This window comes from Electrophorus electricus, chromosome 8 (assembly GCF_013358815.1).
Source record: "Electrophorus electricus isolate fEleEle1 chromosome 8, fEleEle1.pri, whole genome shotgun sequence".
Lineage (NCBI taxonomy): Eukaryota > Metazoa > Chordata > Actinopteri > Gymnotiformes > Gymnotidae > Electrophorus > Electrophorus electricus.
Genome location: NC_049542.1, coordinates 23,509,860 through 23,522,366, shown reverse-complemented (window position 1 = coordinate 23,522,366; position 12,507 = coordinate 23,509,860). Strand labels below are relative to the sequence as shown.

At 41.8% G+C, this 12,507-nt stretch overlaps 1 long non-coding RNA gene across 1 annotated transcript in view; it reads left to right on the top strand.

Moving 5' to 3' along the window:
* The window catches only part of LOC118241793, a 6,359-nt gene extending 1,890 nt beyond the window's left edge, over positions 1-4,469 (top strand). The window contains exon 3 of the long non-coding RNA XR_004776356.1: positions 82-4,469. This is a non-coding gene — a long non-coding RNA (uncharacterized LOC118241793). The remainder of the gene's footprint in view (positions 1-81) is intronic.
* Positions 4,470-12,507: the final 8,038 nt, after the last annotated feature.

Below are 12,507 nucleotides of genomic sequence, written 5' to 3'. Positions count from 1 at the left end.
GGGCATGTAGTAGATTTTATAGTTGTATTATCACTCTTAAAGAATCTTTGCTTTGTCATGGGTGCCGTTGCTTGTGTACAGGTGAAGTGGGGAGCCAAGAAATGTGGCAAACATTCCTCAACAGATCCAAGGAACCGAGATAGGACACGACCAAGCTTGACCCCAGACAAACTGTGCAAAGAGCAAACTGGTTCTTGCAGTCGGCTGCTGAAAAAAGCTGTGTGCAACCAAGCTCACGCAGGTAACCTGCAGCATCTTTCCGTCACCATCATGATGATTAGATAAGAAGTTATCATGTAATGTAATGTTTCCTGTGCCATCTCTCAGGGCTAGTGAGCCCAGTTCAGTCGGTCCCTTGAAGGAACCGCCCATCAGCAGATGCCTGGCACTGCCAAATAGCCCCGGCGGCAGCAAGATTTCACAGGAGCTGTTGCAGATGCTTAGTGTAATCAGTAATAATCTTTGCTCAAAGGCAAGTGAGCTAGATCTTTTTTTTTTTTTTCAGCACGGCCTCAACTTTGATATGTACTTCTATAGAATAAAGGCATCAAGACCTTGGGTTTCAGGGAAAAATAACAGTGAATTTCTTTGACACTGGCCTGAAAGCTATCAAGTGCTAAAAGTGGGTCACACTGTCCAGACTGACAAACCCCTCTCTTCTCCATATGTTCACTCAACGCAAACAGGGCTTTCATATGCCAGTTTTCCAACCTTCTACAGCAGTTATTGTGTATCACTGTGCTTAAAACAGCAGCACACTTGAAATTTTGGTAGCGTTTCAAAAACTTCATTTGTTGTAAGATCTACTGTTTTCAATAAGTCTTGGATGGCTTCAAAAGCAGTAGGAAATGTAGACTCCACCATTCTTCTACATTACATGTAGACTTTGGCCATTATAACAACAGCACTTGAGGTTGCATCCATAGAGTGTAATTGAGAGTTTACAGGCAAACAAGTATTAAATAGCTTATCCAACTGCTTTTCCAAAAAGAACCTTGTGTTGGGGATTAGTTGTAAATCTAGGAACACAGTGTTCAAAAAAACAGATGGCACAGGGTTTTAAAGATTTATTAGAGGTTGTCTGTAGTGCATGGACTCGGTCTGAAATACTTAAATATCTCATTTGGGCTTATTCAAACACAGCAATGATTCCCTGACCAAATCTCATCCACAGTCCATCGCTGACTGCACCATTCCTGTGGTGCAAACATTTTCAAATCTCCTATGCATCTTGTATGAAATTCATGGAAATCCAATCCATATCCCAACTGTATACATGTTTTTGGAGCACATATTCAAGGGTGTATGTTAAAGTGCTCCTGAAAATTGCTGTCTATCTGACAGCAGCCAGCCCTGCTCAGAATGTAGGTCAGTGGCATTTGAACTGGGAAATCATAGCAGAACATGTACACTCTGCAGAGACCTCACTCTCTCCCTACCCTGAAAATATATCAGCAATCACATGCAGCCAGAGGTCAATTAAATTTAGATGAGATTTATTGAAAATAGTAGTAATTGTTAATGGGTAAATTGTTAAAACATTCTGTCTATCAGTATATATTTATATTTTGTATATTTATAAAATTCCTGTAAATGCTTTGACTATATCTCATATTTATTAGTTAGCAGTAGTTCTGCATTTGACTAGTTTATTATAGTCTTAATTAGGGGGTGGCAGTTGGTAAATATGTGGGATGGCCTTCAAGTCTGTCTGCATGACTTCTTCATTTCAGTCTATTTTCCAACTAAGGATATATTCATGTGTTTAAAATGTCACTGGACAGCACTGAGTTGTTATTGTCTTCCGGTAGCTGTGCTCTTTGGTTCCCAGGGGTTTTTGCTTTTGTAGACATCTGAATATGCTCCGATAAAACCTTATCATGAGAGAAATGAAAATCAACTTCATTTTTTTTCAGAAGCCTTATAAAGTAACATCAGTACCTCCATTTCAATTATTTCATTAAATTTATTTTAATTCATTGCAGATGTATATTTAATGTAGACAAGCAAGAGATGATATTGCAGTCAATCATGTGTTTCATTTGGGATGCGTATGGCACACCCAGCCTCCAACCTGTTGCTGCATGCCTAATGAACTGTGTAGAACTGTGGAGAGTCAATAAACTCCTGGTCAGTGTTCTCCTCTTGCCCTTCAGCAGTTACTCCACGTCCATGCTGGGAGTGTTATTAGTCAGGAAGATAAAGAGAGGAGAGGAGAGGAAGTGAACTCTGAGCTTCACCCATGAGTATAACATCATCACTGCTGTACAGACCTACATGCAAAGGGACTGAGTGTCATATATGAGCATGAGTTTATGCATCGTGCTTATTCTAAAGCATGTGATTCTTCATACGATAATGGCTCTTTCATATTCAATTTATGCCTCCTTTCACGTTCTTTTAACTTAGGGAGACAGATCTTATATGAACTCCAAGGAGCTGCTGGTGGGTCCTAACTGATGTTGCTCACTCTTAAACCTATATACCTTTCACAGCAGTGACTGAATTATTAGCCTTATGGTTCATACTTAAATAATAAGTCTAGAGTTTAAGAAGTCAATATGAAATACCATTATTGTTAATAGACTATTATAATTTTATAATGAACTATAGATGTTACTTCTATACCACATTTATTGGTTAAGTATGGTATATGGCATGTGTAATTCTAATTCAGTTCAAACACTTTTGTACATGGCCAGTGATGTGGTTCTGTCATGGGCAGTGCTGTGTTCTTATGGGCCGTGCTTGTTTTGGTGGGCATTGCTGTGTTCTCGTGGGCATTGCTGTGTTCTCATGGGCAGTGCTGTGTTCTCATGGGTAGTGTTGTATTCTCATGGGAAGTGCTGTGTTCTCATTAGCATTGCTGTGTTCTCGTGGGCAGTGTTGTGTTTTCATGGGCCGTGCTGTGTTCTCATGGGTAGTGTTGTATTCTCATGGGAAGTGCTGTGTTCTCATTAGCATTGCTGTGTTCTCGTGGGCATTGCTGTGTTCTCATGGGCAGTGCTGTGTTCTCATGGGTAGTGTTGTATTCTCATGGGAAGTGCTGTGTTCTCATTAGCATTGCTGTGTTCTCGTGGGCCGTGTTGTGTTTTCATGGGCCGTGCTGTGTTCTCATGGGAAGCCTCAGTGGTTCCCTCATGAACTCAGGGCTTAGTGCCACTTGGCCCACATTTCTACAATGTAAACATGGTGATGGAAGGTTAGCAGTTTAGAGACATCTCACACATACACACACACACACACACACACAGAGAGCATGGCTGTTCTTGCTGCTGTGGTCTAGGCAATGCTCTTCCACAGCCCACCAGGCTTGGGCCTCTAAATGTAAAGCTCCAGTAGCAGGCAGAAGGCTGGAAAGCTGGAGTCATAGAACAAAGCACTGAAAGAGATGGATGTTCAGGGTCTGGTTTAAACCACACTGCGCTGAGACACAGTTAAAGCTAACGCCGGGCCTTGTATGGGCTCATGGCTAGATGTGGTGGATTCACTAGCCAAAATCATTTTTGGAGTTTTGAGCGAGGACTTTTCTATGCCAGCCAATGCGCTACTGCAACAACGCAACGAGGGCCAAGTATGCCTCATGCACAACTGAGGCAGTAATTAAAAATTGGAGAGAGAGAGAAAGAGAGCGGGAGAGAGAGAACAACGAGAAGCTGTCATGTTGTGTATTTCTCATTAGTTGTTTGCGTGTTGTGATTAAATACACTTGTCACAGGTGAATACTCAATTGAAACAGATCACAGCACACTTAGATGCCTCCTGCCTTGTTGCTGTTTACATACTGGTTACAGAAGAAGAAATGGATACAGTCCACTTATCGAGTTGTAGGAAAGCAAACTGTTTCTCTTTGTCAATGTGTGATGCCTTACATGCCATAATGCTCTGGAACTAGCCTATTGTACAAACAAACATGTCATGTACAAATTGGGGGGGCTGAGAGGAAGAGGGAGAAAGAATGAAAATTGTAGAGATTGGAAATGTTTCTTTTCAAACACTTTTTTCACACCTCTCAAAAAATAGAGATTTCACAGTGTCATATTTATACCCTGCAAGGCAAATGAGACAGTTACCTAAATAGAGATGGAGCGATGAAGAGGAGTGGAGGGATGCAGAGAGAGAGAGAGTCCGTCTATGCGTGTGTGTGTGTGTGTGTGTCTGTGTGTGTGTGTGTTGTGGACGTTTTGCCTACCTGAAGGTCTTCTGCTTCCAGAGTGATTGACACAAAACAAATGCAATGGTTGCTACATTTGGGAGGACTTTGGCATGACCTGTGTAAGGTCATATATAACACAACAGGAGGATACTATTACCTAGGGAGCTAGATGTAACCTGGATCTGAAGTATATTCACAGACATGAAGGTAATTACATTCACCTGCTAAAATTATATAAGTACTAATGACCTACATATACAAGCTTATTAATTATGTTAATTAATTCTGTTCATAATATTGTTAACATATACTGTCAGGCATATAATAATAATATACATGTAATATATTTAATAATAAATATACAATGCATTTTTAAAGTGTATTTATTTAATCCAAATAATTTCTGTGACTAAATGTGAGCTCTGTTTTTTACTTGTTTATATATATTATTAAGACAAGAAAGTACATACACACATTCTGTCACGCACCTACAAACATACGCTTACTTTAGGGCTGACACTTTGCTCTTGTCATGTGAGAGAAAGAGATCTAAAGGACATTAGTTCTCTACATCCTGCATACATATACAAACGCCTATCTGACTATATATATATAAACCTTTTAGTCTACTGAAGTCACTGAATCAACATTTCAAAGAGGTCCTGCTGTCTGCAAAGATCTTTTAAAATGATTTTGGAAAGTTTCTTTTCAGCAGCCTTATCATTTCAACTCTGCTTGACCCTGCTTCACTCTGTGGTCCTCCATCATAGAGAGCAAGCCGAAAACGGGGCTGATTTAATTCCAGGAACAGGAGCTGAGCCACACTGCAGCATAGAGGGGAGGAGGGCGGGCGGGGTGGGGGATTGGGACGAAGGAAAGAGAGATCCCAGAGGGAGTGGATTGGGGGATTGGGTCTGAGCTGCCCGAGGAGATTCTCAGCTCTAATTGGATGGCTGTCTTCACTCTGTGTGTCCCACAATGCCTTGTGTTGGAGTGATGTTGGAGTGACTTTTTCTAAACTCTCAGTAGACTCGTCAAGGTTACCGTCACTCTTCACTGTTATCGCTGTGTCCTAAGTCACTGTAGCTAATCTGTTTTCAACTGTCTGATGGTCTAGAGAGAATATTCAAAGTTGCCTGTGTGCTCAAGCAATTCTCTTTCTCTCCTACTTTCCTTCATATGCGTGCACACACACACACACACACACACACACACACACACACACACACACACACACACACACACACAGTACATAGTTTTTCATTGCTATGAGAGTTCATATAAATCTGCAAATCTAAATCAGATAATCTAAGGATAGCCACATGGTAGCTCACACATTTAATCTGCCACAGGATTATTGCCATTATTTGTGGCAATATTGCTTGTGTTGCTGATTACAGAATGTCAGTGTGAGGGCTGCTCTGAGTGAATTCTCCCCACTCTAATCTCGTCTTGCGCACTTCAAACCGACAGCTCTGTCTGAGCAATAAAGAGACTGTAATGAAAAGTCTGTCTCTCAGTCTGAAGTGAGCTGCATTCTGTTTTTAGATTTCCATGGAGGGAATGATCTTTGGTCACTTTCTAGCCAATATTGTCAGTGTTAACTGTACTACCTCATGTGTATTGAAGTGAAATAAAATAAAAAACTCATTACTTTCAGTTCCCTGTGTTTTTTTGTTTTTTTTGATCCTCTTATTAACCACATGAAGACATTTCAATATGTTAGATAGGGTATATCTTTATTTATGCGTACATCTGTAATTGCTTTTTCACTACTCTATTACATTGTGTGGAAAATGATTGGTTATCTAAGTCAGGAAAGATTCAGGGGAGGTAGGAGCACACATGGAGTAATATATACTGTGCCTTGACCTAACCCCATGCCTCAAGCCCATGACATCTCCTAGGCTTAGACGTACACATCTCCCAAATCCCTCCAGCATAGCACAAACCAGGAAAGACAGCCTCGCGATTAGGCAGAGGTAATTTCATGGAAATGTATGAAGGGAGGAACATTATTAAAACATGACTGCCGAGAGAAAGCACACGAGGTTATTAAGACTGCAGCACAAAATAAAATCCCTCATGTTTTGACAATTTTCCATAAAAATATTTATCCAGAAGCCTCCTCTCTTTTTTTTGAGCCTTGGTTTGTCAGCTTTTCAGGTATGAGCTGCTGTTCACCTAATTTTATCTTAGATTAATTAAGAGATCAATAGAATACTGCAATATCCGGCAGCAACACTTACATACATGTGCAAGCACTGCTAAAACTGTGGAGAGCAAAAATAACATCAAAGGAACATGAGCTAATAAAAATACAACTTCTATCCAGGTGCTCTACCAATATTATTTTGTTGTAAACTTTTCTTTTATAATGATATTGGCCAAAGGTAACTTATGCAACATTAACTTACATGTGTCTGTAAATCAATTAAATATTGTATACTAAACAGTCTCTCTCTCTCTCTCTCTCTCTCTCTCTCTCTCTCTCTCTCTCTCTCTCTCTCTCTCTCTCTCTCTCTCTATGAAGGGCCTCCGTCCAAACAGGCCTCCATCCTGTTTTAGACATACTTCACTACAAGTATGAATATAGCAAGAAAAATAAAATGTTTCAGACAGAGGTCCTTCATTTGCTGAGCAAGGACCTCTATCTGAAACATTCTGTTTCTCTGAAAACTGTGTACTTTACTACAATTTTGAGTGTATCTCTCTCTCTCTCTCTCTCTCTCTCTCTCTCTCTCTCTCTCTCTATGAAGGACCTCTGTCCAAAACATTCTGTTTCTCGGTAGGTCAGTCACTACATGAAATCAAATGTGATTATGAATTCACCCAGTGGAATATGCTGACATTTTTAAAAATCCCATTTAAAAAAATCCCAATTGTCAGTAGTGCATTGTGTTTACAGTAGCTCTGGACCCTACACCATAGAGATGATGCATCAGCTCTGCATGTCCTATTCTTAGGGCCGAATAATGCAGGACATTTGAAACACATGGACCAGATAACCACCACCATGAATCCACACACTGCTATTGATTTTAGACATCAGTGCTTAGTAGAAAAACATCGAAGGACTGTTTAACTATTGATTTACAGGAAGGATGAATATGGAGGAATGCATGAATATATAGACACTAATCTACTGGTGTGATTTCCACATGATGGTGTTAAGTTCAAACACAATGTCAATGAGTTCACACACACAGTCTGGACTATTCTCATGTAAGCCCCCCGATGTGCTAAGCACCACTGTTGTATCACCCACGCATGTGAGGGGGCTTACCGCTACATTACACAAACAGAGCCATTCATAATGTTCATGATGAACAGCAAGAGGAAAGCAAGAGTACAAAAGTACTGCTACATGTCTGTGTGTGTGTGTGTGTGTGTGTGTGTGTGTGTGTGTGTGTGTGTGTGTGTGTGTGTGTGTAGGTGAGATAGAGAGAGAGAGAGAGAGAGAGAGAGAGAGAGAGAGAGAGAGAGAGAGAGAGAGAGAGAGAGCGACAGAGAGAGAGAGAGAGAGAGAGAGAGAGAGAGAGAGAGAGAGAGAGAGAGAGATATCAAGGGAGAGAGAGTCTGTTTATGAAATCTACTGCATTTTTGCCTCCAGTACACACAGTATGTGTAAGTGTCTTTACTTCACAAACTATGGCTGTCATGTCTTGCTATGCAAAATTACCCAGCAGGCCATGTACCAATTCCCATTCTTGGCATGTACCCAGAATCCTCTCCAACCTAACAAACAGTCAAAGTGAGAGTGAAGCTGCATCTGTTGGTTGGCTGCTTACAGGGAGTTTAGGCTGACATCATCAGTGTAGCAAGGCAGCAGCAGGCTAGGGTCCCCGCCCTCCCACCACCCTAGCACTCTCAGCTAACACTATTACCTCATTAAACACCCTCACAGGCACATTACCACAACAGGCTTCAGGTAGGCATCCCGGGGGTTCACAGGCAAAGCCTCGCTGTCCTGCAGGGACTTGTCTCCTCCCTCTTTGGTGTATGGGGCAGTCACAACTAATTGGTCTTGTTTGCTTCTGATTGTCTGAGGAGAACTTCACGTCATTCATTTTAAATGCACACATGGCTCACGTGGAGAGGCCTCATTAAAAAGGAGGAGGTGATATCACTATCATAGGAGGTTCATTATGTGTGCAATATAGACTGGCTAATAATTGGGATATACTCTCTAAGGTTATGTGTAGGTTATTAGCATTTAGATGTGACAGCATCAAATTCGATAAGTAACAAAATGCAATGGGATAACATTATTATTATTATTATTATTATTGTTATTATTATTATTATTATTATTATTAATAATAATAATAATAATAATAATAATAATAATAATAATAATAATAATAATAATAATAATAAGGAATTCTGGTTATTGTAACAAAAACACCAAATCAGTTTTCTACTTGAAAATGAGAAAGAATGCTTAAATGTGAAACACTATCATCATCTCTATCAAAATGTCCTGATGGGGGCCTTTAGGTTAAAGGAAATGAACAATCAGAAGGTTTTGGCATTTCCATTGTATAATGGAATCCTGAACACAGTTCTTATCAAATAGTCTGGTATCTGTAATGAAGGGTATTGAGCAAATTCATACACTCACAACCCACTTTATTAGAAACATTTACTGATTAGAAACCTGTTATTGCTGCACACTTAAGAGACTATAGCCTGTTTGTCCAGGTCTTCATCAGTGTATGTATTCTGATCCCAGGACTGCTGTTGGCTTGATAGGTTTTGGTGTCAGACCAGCCAGTTTGTCAGTGTCAGTGCTATGTTGAGCATAGTCCGTCACCCAAGTATTACTCAGTATTGCTTCTGGGATCAGAAACTGACTGACTATAGCTGAGTGATTCTAAATGGTAGCCTATGGGATACATTCTGTAATTGTTTACTGATGCTCATATCAGTGCAGGTGCCAGGCTGGAGTTTCCAATAAAGCAGGCAGTAAAAATGTAAACATAAGTAATCTATCAAGAACCACTTCAGCCAGTATGGTAATTATGATTTAAACAATTAGACAATGCTACATTACTCCTCATTTCTGGTATGTTAACATTAAAAGCCATTTCAGAGACATCATTGCCTTTGATTACTTCTGTTCTTCAGTGGCACTGAAGTCATTAGTGGCACTGAAGATTTTTCATAAAGCAAAGATTAAATGATATGTGCACCATGAGTGTGTCACAAAGAATAGGATCTTGTCTTCATATCCTGCACACATGCGCATCCACCCATCCACCCACACACACACACGTACCCAAACCTTTCTCATCACACGTGTTTGGATGTTCATTATCTGTCTGAGGTTTACCACCTACAAAGGTACATGGTCCATTCTCAGCATGGGAGATGGTATAGTCACATGACATATGCACACTTAAACATGATGCAAACACACACACACACACACACACACACACACACACACACACACACACACACACACACATACACACACACACACACACACATACACACACACACACACACACACACATTTAGAAATTAAGAAAACAAATTCATGCAGTTTTTAACACCCAAACACAAAGTAAGATTTCATAGCAGTTGAAAAATCGATTATAACAGTTGAAAAGGTCAAGGCTGTGATATTGCCGAGCTGCATAACCTCACTTCGTCCTTCATCATACTGGGCTTTGGCATGTCACCTCACCTCAGGACAAATTTGCTCCCTCAAACGGACAAGCCAAAATGTTCAAACATGTGAATAAAATGAGCAGCCAGTTGCCAAGGTCATCCAGTGTGTTTCAGTCTCTCACCGGTTACCTCAGCTCGGCAGGGATAGCTCCTCTCTGCCCAAGTCCTAGAGTCTCAGTGCCAGGAGTCCACGCCTATCAAGCCACCTATAGCCGAACCCCATGGGCATGAGTGCCACCCTCCCAGTGGTGGTGATGGCACCAGATGGCATGTGGCTCCCCTGGCATGAATGCACGCGATGAGGAGGCCTGTTCACACTGATGTGAGAGGACAAGCTAATCACACCTGCTGGCACCATGCCAGGCTCACATACCCAGCATCGGGCCTGGGCGGACCGGGCCGGCTGGCACCAGGCCACATATGTGATAGTGCTCAGGTGACTACGGCGGGTCCAGCAAGGGCCCCAGAGAGTAACGCCAAGAATAACCAACATGCTAACACAGACCTAATCAGGTACATCAGGCTTGTAATCAGCAGAGGAGTGCTGGACCACACACACACTCAAACACACACACACACACACACACACACACACACACACACATGCACGTGCACACTCACACACACTCTCTCTCTCTCTCTCTCTCTCACAGAGCAACGTATGGGCCACAGCTGCTGGAGTAAAGTTAGCGATGCAACATTTACAACTTCTGAGCCCTCTAAGCTGTGTCTAGTGAACTAGAGTTTCCTTTGTGCATGTCTCTTAAAGATTAATTGTCCCCTGTTAGCAGAACAAAGGCTGCTCTGAGCTGAGTGGAGCCCAGGCTTCAAACGATCCTTCATCTCCTTTAGTGCCGTCTACATCCAACTTTAAGCAGAGCAGTAAGAAATCCCATGCATCTCCCCAACGAGTGAGAAGGTAAAATACAAAGGCTTGTACACTGACACAAGGGGATGAGCTAATCACTCCTGCATAACATTCACTGACTGTAGGAAGTATTTCAGGAAGAATAATGTCCTAATCAGGTCAATGTGCTGTATGACACATTGGGACAGCGAGGGACAGTGAAGGACAGCGAGGGACAGTGAGGGACAGTGAAGGACAGCGAGGGACAGTGAGGGACAGTGAAGGACAGTGAGGGACAGCGAGGGACAGTGAAGGACAGCGAGGGACAGCGAGGGACAGTGAAGGACAGCAAGGGACAGTGAGGGACAGTGAAGGACAGCGAGGGACAGCGAGGGACAGTGAAGGACAGCGAGGGACAGCGAGGGACAGTGAAGGACTGCGAGGGACAGCGAGGGACAGCGAGGGACAGTGAAGGACAGCGAGGGACAGCGAGGGACAGTGAAGGACTGTGAGGGACAGCGAGGGACAGTGAAGGACAGTGAGGGACAGCGAGGGACAGTGAAGGACAGCGAGGGACAGCGAGGGACAGCGAGGGACAGTGAAGGACAGCGAGGGACAGTGAAGGACTGTGAAAAGTGTAAAGGACCTATATATGGGTGCTCACTGTATTTATTGACACAGCAGTAAAGTCATGGGCTGCTTCCTGAACTCATTCTTCTTCTGAATTCGTCAATTCTTCTTTATTACTGCACTTTCCTGAACTGCAAATACAGAGGCTCTAGTCAACTTGCACTGCAGTGAGACAAGTACCTACAGATCCAGAGAGAATTAAGAGGAGTTTTTGATATATATAGAACTCAGAGGTCCCAAGGTTACAAGGAAAATGATCAATAAATTTAGCAACCAAAAAGCAAAGTCAGTCCAAAAAATGTAAGTCAAAATAAAATCCCTTAAAAGGATTGAAGTCACAATTAAATGAGTTGCTTCTTTCCAAATACTTTTTCTTCAGTTTGCCATTCTTCACCATTGTTCACTTCCTCCTGAGATGCAAGACACCAGGAAGCCTGTCCTCATATGGGTATGCGGTGCTTCAAGAGGACACGTCTTATCCATATGGTCATTTATGCAGTGGGTCAGCATATGGACAGCAAAAAAACAGTTAATGTGCAGTTTCAAAAAACAATCCTGTCCTGCCCTGTAGTTTCAACAAACAATCCCTGTTGTTCTGGTGCTTGGTGACCAGAGGCCTGCTGCTGCAGGGCTTAAAGCCTCTGTGCTGCGCATGATGCAATTACTTAGAACATTAATGAAAGCAACTTCTTCTTATGATGCAGAAATTCTCTTGATCAGAAGAGATGATCAGAAATAACTGTCAATATCCAGAAATGTATGACTACAGAAAGCATATCATTGCAAATACATTGTATGTGTGAGTATAGATGTTCAGTGGGGACAACTTTTGTACTGTATCTTTACATCACATACACAGTCTATTCTACAGAATTAAACAGGATGTGAAGAACTCCATCATAGTGAAGAAATCCATTTCCCACAAAGGCAGCAAAAACATGTGGCCCGTTTTCTCAAAGTAATTGTTTTTGTGTAGGATGTAATGCAAGCAAGCCAGTTACTCACACCATATAAAACCTAGATGGATCACTTTAGAGGGGAAGTGTAAATCTGAGAAATTATGTGCCATTCCAGGCCTCCTGAGTTCTCCCTGTGTTTAATTGTGTGCATAAGTGACATTAATCTGTTGCCCTGAAGGACAGCAATAGCATCTCCCTACAAGTTATTGCAGTCACTGCACAAAAAAACAACAAAA